This window comes from Protopterus annectens, chromosome 1.part1, assembly GCF_019279795.1.
Source record: "Protopterus annectens isolate FY-2018-M chromosome 1.part1, PAN1.0, whole genome shotgun sequence".
Classification (NCBI taxonomy): Eukaryota; Metazoa; Chordata; order Ceratodontiformes; family Protopteridae; genus Protopterus; species Protopterus annectens.
Window position 1 is genome coordinate 1451791329 of NC_056726.1, and position 14254 is coordinate 1451805582.

The following is a 14254-nucleotide window of genomic DNA, read 5'->3' on the forward strand; positions in this document are numbered from 1 at the left end:
ATCAATGCGCACAGTTATCCTGCCAATACACCCTTTGTCACCATTGTCCCTAGGTGATGGACAGCATACAGTGGACATTGACCAGGGTAATGTGGTATCTGTGGCACATGCCTCCCTAAACAGCAGCCATGGGCATGGCCCAGAGATGGTACCACACAGACAGATGTCCAGGGGTTCTCGTGGGAGCATCCATGGGCGTACTGCCCCTGTCAGATGTGCCTACAGAGGTCTTACAACCTCAGCTATGTTTCGGGCTGTCATGCAGGCACAGTCACGTATGGAACGGTACACCAGACAGGGACTGAGGGAGCTGACAGCATGTCGCACAGCCATGACTGACAGTATGCATGACATTGCGGCTGCCATCCGTGATTTCACCGATGTCATAGACAGATGTTGTGGGGACATATTAGACCGGCTCCACAACTACATGTCCATGAGCCAGGGCGATGCTGGACGGTTGAGGTGTCGACGTGGCCGTATGCCAGCAACAGCAGCAGCTGGCAGTCATCACAGATGACAACAGGGCCGCGGCCGCCCCCGTAGTGCCAGCAGCAGCCCCAGCAATGCTGGGTCTGTGCTGTCATCAGACCGCCCAAGGAGACCACGTGCACGTGGCTCTGGCCAGGCCCAACAGGGTTCTGTGTCCAGTCAATGAACACCTGCTTCTGATGACAGTACCCAGTCTAGATTGGTACCAGATGTGGTCTGTAGCTCCCCTGCAAGGCACAGGTACCGTGTCCGTGGCCAGAGACACTGATCTGTATGACCTGGCATGTACAGTCTGTGGCTGTCCACAAACACCAGTATATGGCAGCCATGAGGTGGAACTGTGTGCATCCATACACACATGCAAATTGACAACACCTAGGGCTACCGCATACATGCACACACTGCATCAATATTGCCCCACCTTCTACTGCTGTCCCTCACTAACACACATACACATACATGTCAATCGATGGTATCGGTGGCTGACTCAGGCATACCAAGTTCACACCCTGTGCATATGATGAATCTGTGCCACCTCCTGCAATCTGTAACAACTGTGCAGGTACAGGTTAACATGTTGCTGATGCACAGGGTGACCACATAGACGTGTAGTAATAGTATCATGTTGTTAACAGTACTGTGTGCTGAATTAATTGTGGGTATATCACAGCATGCCTGATGCAGTAAGGGTGTGATTGTCATGTACTGTTGTCTACACCCATGGTAAGTACCATAGTGTATCATCTGCACATGTTGGCATACTGGTGGTAATGATGTCAACAGAAGGCTACATACATAGGTAGCACAGGGGATAAGGTAATGAATGTAGTAATATGCAATGATGGACATGTAAACTGCAAGTGGCATGTTGCCCACACTGGACTCTGCAATGCGGAAGTTTGAGGATGTTGATATGTGTGCAGTACTGCACGACTGGTACAGGACACACAGGAGCACCCTAGCACTGCAAGCTCACATCTCATACCATGCTAGACAGCCCCAACACACAAAACTAACTGTCACAGGAAGGAGAGTCCCGATATATGTCAGGGATACTGTGGTGGCAGGCCAGGTAGCATACATCCTACTAAGTATGGAACCACTGAGTGAAGGCTCATTGTTTATTTGACATGTGTATTACTGCAGGTATGAGCACATGGGTTTCCATCCAGTTATTGTACATCCTGACAGTACATGGTCTGTACACTTGTGTGCGCTGAGACTGGATCCTAGCCATCTGACCCGTGTATTTCCATGTACATGTGCATAGTGCCTGCATATTTGCAGTGTTACCTACTGGAAGTGGTACAGCTTGTTTGTTGTACAATGGACTACATGCAGCCCTGTTTACTGTAGCTTTGTTTGCATGCATGTTTGCTTGCAATTACCCTGGAATACTGATCCCACCTGCAATGCATAGTTATAGAGCTTCTGTGGACTCCTAGTGCCATCTGCATAGCTTACTATATGTATGTCCATGTCTCACTTGACAGAATGTCACTGTTTGTCCTGTTCACATGTACGTTGCCTGTGACACAGTGCATATGACTTACCTGGCATGTGTCCACGTGAGCAGTCATATATGCTACTGCTAACTAATCACAGGCACTACACCTTCACATATTCATCTTCTGTTGAACCACCTGCTTCGTTAGGGACGGCCTGCACCTGTCACCCCTGGGCTTTCAGATATTGGCAAAGGCTCTTGCTACCCCCATAGTGCCTATGTTAGGCAAGGCTCAAATGACAAACCCACCTTCATAGGTATCACAAGGGATAAGAAACTAAGAGAAATGCTACCCAACGCCAGAAGTCTAAACCTCAAGATGCATGCACCCGAAACTCTCCTTGGCATGGAGAACATTGATATCTGTGCAGTAACAGATGCCTGGTTCAGGGCTACTGAGAGCGCACCAGCACTACCAGGTTTAACCTCATACCATGATTTTCAGCCCCAAAACTTGTAATGAACCACAAATGGAGGGGGAGTATTGATATTCATCAAAGATACCCACACCTCCAGGTTGGTGGCAAAGCACCAAGCATCAGAGACTATCCATGTGCAACTAACAATGGGTGAAACTACCTTCCAGGTTATAGCCTGCTACAGACCACCCTCCCAAACCCAAGAACTGCACTCGGCCGTCCTGTGAACAGTAGAAATATGAAGGTCTCTCCAAACACCATTATTTTGGATGATGTCAACTACCCAAACATGGACTGGGAGCAGGACTCTAGCTCCAACACCCTAGGCCAAAGATTCCTAGAATATATGAGCTCAAATGCTATGGAACAACTTGTTACCACTCCCACAAGAAGGGGAAACATACTGGACCTGATCATCATCAACATGGGGACTCTATGCTCCAGACCAGAAGTGTATCCTTCACTGGTAAGATCAGACCATAAACTAATCTCACTGGATATTCACATCCTGACCCCCCCCCCACCCAGAACACCACAGTGAACAACTTCTCTAAAGCAAATTCACACTCCTCAAAACTGAGGTGGAAACCTTCAAAGACCCCGGGCCTGTGGAAACTACAGACCAGACTGCAGATTCCTCTATAAACGCATTCAATGGACACCTTCAGGAATGCATGGATCATGTGATCCCGAATAAAACCAAGACCCAATCCTCCAAAGGCAGACGTCCTGTCTGGTGGACCCCAGCCATAAACAAACTACACAATAGAAGGAGGAAGCTACTAAATGATACAGCAAATTCCCAAACAGGGAAGGCATCACTGATCAGTATTAGCAAATAACTACAGGCATTCATAAGATTGTTTAATGCCAGCTTCGAGAGAAATTGTACAGGACACTAAGGATAATTACAAGGCTTTCTTTAGTTATGTTAGGAACCTGGGTGGTAATTCACAGATATGCTCAGAGGTAGTCCAAAATGTCAATAGAAACACCAAACCCACAGATATTGCCAACATTCTAGCTGACAGGTTCAGTGCAAACTTCTCACCCCCCTCCACACTGAAAGGGCAAATATGTATCCCAGCAGAGTGCTGCCCCCCTGACATCTCAGATGCTCAGGTAAGAGCTGCCCTCTCCAAAGCAATACACACTGCATCAATGGGATGAGAAAGTGTCTCGGGCTGTGTCCTGCATGACCACCAAGACGTGCTACTACCAAACATAAACCTACTGTTCAATCCCAGCCTTACTACAGGATATGTGTCCAAAGTGTGGCATACAGCAACAGTGGTCCCTCTACAGAAAGGTGGTGCCTCAACGGATCCTGGACACTATCACCCCATAAGCCACACTAGCTTGGTCTGCAGAGCTATGGAAAGGATCATGATGGACCACATAGATATAGATATTGCGGACCTACAGACACTGGTTCATACCCAGTTTGTCTTTGTTAAGGGCAGATCCTGCCTCTCAAACCTGGTTGATTTCTTTGAAACAGTCACCAAGGCCATTGACGAGGGGAAGGTGGTTCACACAGCCTACCTGGACCTCGCAAAGCCTTCATAACAATACCCCACTCGGGCATTCTAGAGAAGCTCACCAGCTTAAATATAAGCCCCTATGTCACTAGATGGATTGCACACTGGCTCAAGGACAGAACCCACATGGTTAGAATTGCTGGAGCCATGCCAGACTCCAAACCAGTTACGAGTGGTGTCCCACAAGGCTCAGTCCTGGGACCTCTTTTGTTTGGTATATATTTATCGGAGGTACAGGCCAACATGGAAGGACTGTGGCTGACCAAATATGCAGATGACTGCAAACTGGTCGCCATAATCGACTCTCCAGCCGACACAAGCATCTTCCAAAAGGGCATCATAGAAACAGACAACTTGTGCCAGAGCCATGGCCTCTAGCTGAATGCAAAAGTGTGTATAGTCATCCCCTTTGGCAAAAACAAAGTGCCCACAAAGTACCACATAGGTGGTACTCCATTACATACAGAAGAAGTAATTAGGGACCTGGGGACCCAAGTTGTTAGCAATCTCTCATTTGACAACCACGTGGCCAAAGTGGTTAGAAAGACATTGTATATAGCCCACCCCATCATGAAGGGATTCACATCTACATCAGGGGAGGACATGGTTCCTCTTTACTCATCCCTCATCAGACCCATAATTGAGTACAATCCCCCTGTCAGGATGTACCTTACCAGACACCTGCAGCAACTGGAAAGACCCCACAAGTACCTCACCAAAAGGATCAAAGGGCTCAAACAGATGCCATATGCTGACTGGTTAAATAAACCCCAGCTCTACTCAGTGGCATACCGCCTGTTCAGAGGCAATCTGTGCCTAATGTATAACACCATGTCGAACCCAGAATTAATGGGCATGCTGCACCTGAGAATATCCCAATCCCATCGGGATACATGCTTGAGAGACCTGAGCCTCAGCACTGAAATAAATAGGACATGCTGGAGGGACAGATTCATAACCCAGAGGCTCACTTCACTCTGGAATAAAATCCCAGTCCAGGTTAGGCAGAATCCGTCATTGACTCTCTTCAAGAGGAATCTTGATGAGTGGATGGGACATTGTAGGTTTACCCCGGGTATCACTTCTGTGTCACTGTTAGACAGAGGCACAGTATACTAACCTCGGAAAAGGGCATGGCAAGATATATTTACAATGGATGGCGACAGCCAAACACATTCTGGCTAGGTTCTTAAATGCCCTAGGGCAGATTGCCTAGTATGACGCTATGAACCTATGAACCTATGTACCTTGTTCCCCATTGGCCCTATAGGTTCATAGGTTCATAGGTTCATAGGTTCATACTAGGCTATCTGCCCTAGGGCATTTATAAGCCTAGCCAGAGTGTGTGTGGCTTTCACCACCCCTTAGGATGAGAATACTATACCCATTAGTTTGCTGTGCCTCTGTCCAGCAGTGACACAGAGATGATTCCCGGGGTAAACCTACGATCTCACATCCACTCGTCAAGATTTCTCTTGAACAGAGTCAGTGAGAGGCTGTGCCTCACATGGACTGGGATTCTGTTCCATAGTGTAGGGAGTCTCTGGGTGATGAATCTGTCCCCCCAGCACGTCCTATTTATATCCGTGTTGAGGTTTAAGTCTCTTGCTCTCGTGGCTCTGGTGGATTTGGATTTTTTGAGGTGGAGCATGTCCATTAATTCCGGGTTGGACATGGCCTTGTATGTCAGGCACAGATCACCTCTGAGCAGACGGTATGCGACTGAATAGAGCTGGAGTTTCTTCAGTCGGGCATCGTATGACATATGTTTGAGCCCCTTTATCCTTTTGGTGAGGAACTTTTGGGGTCTTTCCAACTGCTGCAGGTGTCGGGTAAGGTACATTTCGAATGGGGAGTTGTACTCAATCACTGGTCTGATAAGTGAAGAGTACAGGGGTACAATGACCTCTCCTGATCTGGATGTGAATTCCTTCATGATCAGGTGGGCAATGTAGAAGGTCTTCCTAACCGCTTTGGGAATGTGAGTGTCAAAAGAGGGGTTACTGTCAACTTGGGTCCCCAGGTCTCTGATAACTTCTTCCGTGTTTAATGGATTACCACCTATGTGGTAATTAGGGGTTACCTTGTTTTTCCCAAAGGGTATGACTATACATTTTTTGGCATTTAGCTTAAGGCCATGGCTCTGGCACCAGTTATCCATTTCTATGAGACCTCTCTGGAGGATGTCTGTGTCTGATGGAGTGTCAATTATGGTGCCCAGTTTGCAGTCATCTGCAAATTTTGTCAGCCACAATCCCCCTATGTTTGCCTGCACTTCAGAAAAATAAATGCCGAACAAGAGGGGGCCCAGGATTGAGCCCTGTGGGACAACACTCGTGACCGGCTTAGAATCTGACATGGCACCAGAAACTCTAACCCTGTGTGTTCTGTCCTTGAGCCAGTTTGCAACCCATCTTGTGACATATGGGTTTACATCTAAGCTGGTGAGCTTTTCTATGATGCCCGAGTGGGGTATTGTGTCGAACGCTTTTGCTAGGTCAAGGTAGGCTGTGTGAACTGCCTTACCCTCATCAATGGCCTTAGTGACTGTTTCAAAAAAGTCGACCAAGTTCAAGAGGCAGGATCTGCCTTGACAAAGCCAAATTGTAGGATCCAGTGTCTGTAGGTCCCCAATGTCTTTATTTATGAGTTCCATTATGATCCTCTCCATAGCTTTGCAGACAAGGCTCGTCAAGCTTATGGGCGGTAATTTCCAGGGTCCGTGAAGCACCGCCTTTGTGGAGTGGGACCACAGTTGCCGTGCCATTCTTTGGGCATGATCCTGTAGTAAGGCTAAGATTAAACAGCAACCTTATGTGTGGGTTGAGTTCCTCATTGAGTTCGTGTAGCACACAGCCGGGACACTGTCCGTCCCATTGATGCTGTGTTTTTGCTTTAGAGAGCAGCTCTCACCTGGGCATCTGAGATGTTTGGGAGGCTAGACTCTCGTGGGATAGCTATTTCTCCTTTTGGGGGAGGAGGAGAAATTTGCACTGAACCTGTCTGCCAGTATGATGGCAATGTCTGTGGGTTCAGTGATTTTTTTATCATTTTGGACTAATTCTGAGCATATCTGGGAGTTTTCACCCAGGTTTCTAACATAGCTAAAGAAGGCCTTATGACTGTCTTTTGTGTCATTAGCGATTTTTCTCTCAAAGTTGGCCTTGGATGATTTTATGAGTGAAAGTAGTTTTTTGCTAGTATTGATCAGAGATGCCTTCCTTTTTAGGGATTTTGCTCTGTCATGTAGTAGCTTTCTCCTCTTGTTGTAGAGTTTGTTTATGGCTGGGGTCCACCAGACCGGGCGCCTGCCTTTGGTGGAAAAGGTCTTGATTTTATTAGGGATTGCTTGAGCCATACATTCCTGAAGGTGCTCGTAGAAGGCATTTGTAAGGGTTTCAGCAGCATGGGTTGTGGTTTCCACTGGCTCGGGGGCCTTGAAGGATACCACTCCAATCTTAAGAAGTGTGAAGTTTGCTTTTGAGAAGTTCTTCACTGTGATCTTTTTTGCTGGGGGTGGGGGCGGGATGTGGATCTCCAATGAGATAAATTTATGGTCTGATCTCACCAATGAGGGATATACTTCCGGTGTGGAGCATTTTGTCCCCATGTTTGTGATGATCAGGTCTAGTATATTTTCTCCTCTTGTGGGAATGGTGACTAGTTGTTCCATAGCATTTGAGTTTATGAACTCCAGGAACCTTTGGGCTAGGGTGATGGGGCTTGAGTAATGTTCCCAGTCTATGTTTGGGTAGTTGAAGTCACCCAATATGATGGTGTTTGGAGAGACATTCATACTCTCCAGTGTCTTCAGGAAGGCTGTGTGGGTTTCCTGAGTTTCAGAAGGTGGTCTGTAGCATGCTACAAACTGTAGGGCAGTTTTACCTATGGTTAATTGCACCTGGATGGTCTCCGATGCTTCGTGCATTGCCACTAACCTGGAGGTGTGGGTATCCTTTATGAATATGGATACTCCCCCACCTTTTGTGGTTCGGTCCGGATTTTGGGGCCGAACATGATATGAGGTATAACCTGATAGTGCTGGGGTGCTCTCAGGAGCCTTGAACCAGGTTTCAGTCACAGCACAGACATCGATGTTCTCCATACTGAGGAGGGCTTTGAGGGCATGCATCTTGAGGTTTAGACTTCTGGCATTGAGCAGTATTACCCTTAGTTTTTCTCCATTTTGCTTTTCTAGCCCAGTAGGATTATCTTTTGACCCTTGCCTAAATATGCACTATGGGGGTGGCAAGAGCCTTTGCCAATATCCGGAAGCCCAGGGTGACAGGTGCAAGCCCCTTGCGAAGCAGCGTGGCTTGTCAAGCATGTCATCCCAGGCAGACAGACATTGGATCCCCTTAGAATGACACCAGTAATTAAGCCAATTATTAAAGCTGATCATTTTGTCTCTGTATTGTGGCATCATTCATGGTGAGGGTAGGATACTGCTCAGGGTCAGGGTCATACCGGTCTGGGCTACATAATCTGAGAGCTCCTCTATGTCTCTTTTCATGTAGTCCAGGGAGGTGCCTCAGGTCGTTCACACCGGCATGGACAATGACTGAGTCATACTTGTACTTGCTGTGGAGTGACCTGAGTGCTTGTGTTATGTGGCGGATTCTAGTGCCTGACAGGCAGCTTACTGTGATCTTTTCCTTGTTCAGTCTGGTGAGTGGGACGTCAGTGTGTCTGACTATGGAGTCACCTATAACAAGTGTGTCTGGCATTGTGTTTGGCCTTAAGGGCTGTGACTGTTTAGCACACTGACTTTGAGAACTATGTGTTGCATGTCTTATGTCTTGAGGTGGCAGTTGCTTGGGTGTCTGCTTTGGAGGCCTCTGTAGTTTTGGTAGATTTTTGATCAGTGCCTCAGTATGTCTTTGTGTGTTTATGTGTTTGTTTTGCAGTTGTGATAGTTCTATGTGAAACTGGGTTTGTGGTGTGCGTGGTTTCCTTCTCCTCCTGTCTGGTCTTGCCAGTCCTGAGTTGAGAGAGCTCAGCCTCCAGTTTGGCTATATAGTTGCATCTCTCACATATATTTGTGTTTTGTGGGAAAAGGAGTGGGTTGTCTGTGTACATGAGGCAATTGTAACATTGCCTCAAGATGCCCAGATTCACCAGCTGAACAGGAGAGGACGCTAGCAACCGACCCTTCGACATGCTAGAAAAAGTGAAAAAGTTTGCTGTGTAACTGAGTCAGAAGGGACCTATAGGGAAGTGGGTACTCAAGGGGATTCTAGGCTAATGTAGTACTTTGTTTAGTATATAAGTACTTTACCTATATAAAAATGCTTTAGGAGCAAGTGCTGAGCTTTTGAGATAGAGAATAGACGGTTTAGATTGCAAGTAGAGAAGTTCTAAGGGAAAAATTGAAGAGCAGACTTTACGGAGCCAGAAATAGTTTAACCTTGTTTAACCGGCTGCCCGATGGTGCTCTATGGGCAACTCCGTGCTAAATCATGCAAAAGCACGCTAAAGCGGGCTTTATAGCAGGGGGCTGAAAAGAGCTAGGAATTGACCCAAAATGGCCAATAGACTACAAGTTTCTGGCTGGAACCACTGCTCTAGGGACAAATAGGCTGCTCAGTGCTCCCCACTCCCACTGGTGAACAAAGAAGCTTCCCTTTATCCAAATAAGGATATGGAATAGCACAGGAACCAAGCCAAAGCCCAGAGATCAGCAAACTCTGAAGACTGGACTATTCTAGTTCAGTAAGGTGGGAAAACAAGATTTTTTTTTTTTTTTTTTTGCAGAAAACAGAGGAAAAACAGACAGTAAATGCTATAAATGCTTTTAAACGGCTAGCGAGTGTGTTAGCCTACAGGTAAAATTAAGCAACAAATAACTTTTTTAAAAGTGCAAAACAGTTAATCAACACAAAAACAGTTTAAATAGAATGCAGAGCTGTATAAACAGGCGAAAATGCAGTCGCTAAGCAGTAAGTAATCAAAAAGCCAGAAAAAAATACTTAAATCAGGAAAAAGTCACTCTTTTGCTCTCTGCTGCTTGTAGAACTCTGCAGGACACCACGAGGAGCTGTGCTGAGTTGAATACAAGTGAAAAAGTGTGCTAAAATGGGCTTTATTACAGGGGGCTGAAAAGAGGTAGGAATTGGCAACTAGGAGAACAGACTACAGGATGCACATTCCCCTTTCTAAACACTATGTGCTGTTAATCACCATGGCAATCACAATACTATGGTAGCATGTTCAAAGGTCAGTTGTCAGTCACCTCTATGCTACAGTTGTGGAATATGTGGGTCATGTGGCAATGTCACAGCTGCCACATGTACACAGACGTACAACACATGTATGAGATGGAACCACATAGCCAAACTGGGGACTAAGCACTCTGAACCCAGTACTGGCATAACCTGTCAGGTGGCATGCAATACTACAGTGACTACAATACCAGTCTGATGTAGACCTACACTGACAGCAATACAAGCACGTGAACACACTGGGCCATTCGTGGAGCCTTAGAATAGCATCCTGCCTGAGCACCTCTGCAGCTGGCACACAGGCATACATTATGCCTGAACACATCACACATAACACATAGCACACAAATCCTGTGTGCCAGTCACAGCCTGTATGGCTAGACAACACACCTGCCACAGTTGTGTTAGCTACCTTTATTGGCCGGTACAGTATGGTCACGCTCACCAGGCTGGACAAGGTGAAGGTCACAGTGATATGTCTGTGGGGCACTATGGTCCACCACATAACACAAGCATACAGGTCAGTCAGAGGCATGGACACATATGACTCAGTCATTGTCCATGCCACATACCTTCTCCTGCTGTACTTGTAGGGTGCTGACATCATCAGTGTTTAGAAAGGGGAATGTGCATCCTGTAGTCTGTTCTCCTAGTTGCCAAAAGGGACACTCCTCTCACACACACTAACCCCCCTCAGACAAACACACACAGGATTCAAACCCCTACTTAACTATGTTATGATGCTCGAGATGGACTCATTAGTGGAGCATGCTATTCACATTACCAGGAGGTTGACCTTCTCCTGCTATACTTATAGGGTGCTGACATCATCAGTGTTTAGAAAGGGGAATGTGAATCCTGTAGTCTGTTCTCCTAGTTGCCAAAAGGGACATTTCTCTTATACACAATTGCACACACACTGACCCCTCTCAGCCAAACACACACACTTACCATTTGCAAGAGTCAAACCCCTATCTACCTATGTTATGACACTTGAGACAGACGCATTAGCGGAGCACGCTATTTGCATTATTGAGAGGTTTTTTTTCTCTTGCTGTACTTATAGGGTGCTGACATCATCAGTGTTTAGAAAAGGGAATGTGCATCCTGTAGTCTGTTTTCCTAGTTGCCAAAAGGGGGAGTTTTTTCACACAGACACTAACCCCCCTCAACCAAACACACACACTTGTCATTTGTAGGATTCAAGCCCCTATTTAACTATGTTATGACACTTGAGATGGACACATTAGCAGAGCGCACTATTTGCGTTACTGGGAGGTTTTACTTCTCCTGCTGTACTTATAGGGTGCTGACATCATCAGTGTTTAGAAAGGGGAATGTGCATCCTGTAGTGTGTTTTCCCAGTTGCCAAAAGGGACATTTCCTTCCCACAGACTTGAACACACACCAAACATTTGCAAGATTCAAACCCTTACCTAACTATGTTATGACATTTGAAACAGAAGCATTAGCGGAGTGCACTATTCACATTATTGGGAGGTTTCTCTTCTCCTGCTGTACTTATAGGGTGCTGACATCATTGGTGTTTAGAAAGGGGAATGTGCATCCTGTGGGGAGGCAGACACCAAGCACACTCTGGCTAAGCTGTCATTCCCTAGGGCGAACAGCCTAGTGTTGACCTCTACACCCATATGTTTAATTGTCAAATGCACATTATTTGTTGCTGATAGACTGTTTGCATGTCTTTATTGCCATAGCATTCCCTGTTTGCATGAACAACTTGTGTATCTGTGGAAGATGTTTGCATATGGGAGGGATCCACTATATCACGTATGTCTCTGTAGTCATTTAATTGTGTGCACTGGGCAGATTGCTGTAATGTGGTTGGTTCCTGGAATAACACGTAAAAATACCAGATATGTGTGGCCAACTGCTAAACTGAGATTTGGCCTAAGTGTGTGAGCATGCCCAGTTCAGCCTTCCCATGGCATGTTGTCTGACATATGTCTCATTTATCAAAGTGTGTGAGCATGCCCAGTGTGAGCATTCCATATGTTGAACTCTGCAGCCCACCACATTTGTGGATGAGTGTGAACTTCAACAAATATCTCCCGTTTATGGTTGTGTGTTGTGTGTCAAGTTGTGTAGTTACTGTACAACTGCTTTGTGTGTGAACACAACAGGATTATACTGTGCCTGCAGGGTTTGCATGGGATACTTTGCATACAGTTGTCAACATCCTTTTACACTGACCTAACACTGTAGTACTGTATAGTGTACTGGTTCAGTACTTTGACTGTGGTAGTATCCTGGGCTTTAGTCCTATCACTGCTTTACATTTCCATAGTGAGCACAACAGCCTGGTTAGGGGCCAGTTGTTCACATCTGACCATGTTGCATTATGTTCAGATATGAGCTACTTAAACCAGGCTTGTCCAACATTGGTAGTGTATTCCACAACATAGGTGTACATTTGCAAACACTAGCGATGTGCCCTAGGCCATTTCTAATGCTAGTCGGAGAGTGTGTTTGTCCTTCGACACACATTGTAAGTGGAGTTTGCCATGACATATGTCATGGTTAGTATACTGTGCCTCTGTCTACCTGTGACATGACAGTGATTCCCAGGATAAAGCTACCATCTCCCATCCACTTATCAAGATTCCTCTTGAGGAAAATCGATAAGTGACTCTATGGGTAGCCTGTACTGGGGGTTTACTCATGGGTGGGGGTGGCTTCTGTGTTATGGATCATGCAGTACAGCTTGTCATATGTAAGTCAGTGCTGGGATTCAGGTCTCTAATGTGCATAGCTCACTGCCATTCAGATTGTACAAGGTGCAGCATGTTTATTGATACCAGCTTGGACATGGCTTTATACATCAGGCACAGCTTGCCTCTGGGTGGGCAGTATGGCAGTGTGTGTAGCTGCAGCTTGTTTAATCAGGCAACACATGGCATCTGTGCAAGCTCTTTGATACTCCTGGTGAGGTACTGTTGGGGACTTTACGGTTGATGGAGGTGTCTGCTGAGGTACATCCCACAGGGGCTATTGTAGTCAATTGTAACGTTGATGAAGGATGACTGCAGAGCCACAATGACCTCCCCTTATCTAGATCTGACAACCTTCATGATTAGGTGGGTATATGGTATGTTTCTGTAAATACCACAGCACATGTTTGTCCAATGCAGGATATCTATCACCTTGTGTCCCCAGGTCTCTCATTACATGTTAAGTACGTAATGGGTTAACACCTATGTGGTAATTGGTGGGCACTTACTGTATATCCATGGGGGTTGACTATACACTTTTCTGCAATTAGCTTGCTGACATGGCTATGGCACCAGTTGTCTGTTTCTATGTGGCCCTTTTGTGGGATGCTTGTGTCAGCTGGTGGATCATATATGGTGAGCAGTTTGTAGTCCTCTGCAAACATGTTCAGACACAGTCCTTCCATGTTGGCCTGTACCTATGGGACATATATACCAGACGAGGGAGATCCCAGGACCAAGCCTTGTGGGATGCCAGTTATATCTGGCTTGTAGTCTGACATGGCTGCAGCATGTCTGACCATGTCTGTTCTGTCCTTGGTCTGGTTTGCAACCCCTCTACTGACAATGGGTGTTATATTTAAGCTGGTGAGCATATCTATAATGAACACGTAGTGTATTGTATAGAAGCCTTTGCAAGGTCCAGCTACGCTGTGTAGACCACATTGCCCTCATCAATGACCTTAATGACTGTTTCAATTGGGTCAAACATGTTTAGGGGCAAGATCTGCACTTAAGAAAGCCACACTGGGTATGGTCCGGTGTCAGTAGGTCCCCAATATCTTTATGTCTGCGGTACATGCTGATCCTTTCCATAGCTGTGCAGACCGAGCTTCTCAGGATTCTGTGGTGGTAGTTTTCAGTATCCATTCATGCAACACCTTTGTTGAGAAGGACCACTGTTGTTGTACACTGCTCTTTGGGTACATATCCTGTGGTAAGGCTGACATTGAGCAGTAGTGTGATTTGGCATTCCATTCGACTTGGAGTCCATGTTGGACTCAGCCCAGGACACCATCTCATACCATTGCTGCTGTGTGCTTTGCTTTGTAGATGCTGGCTG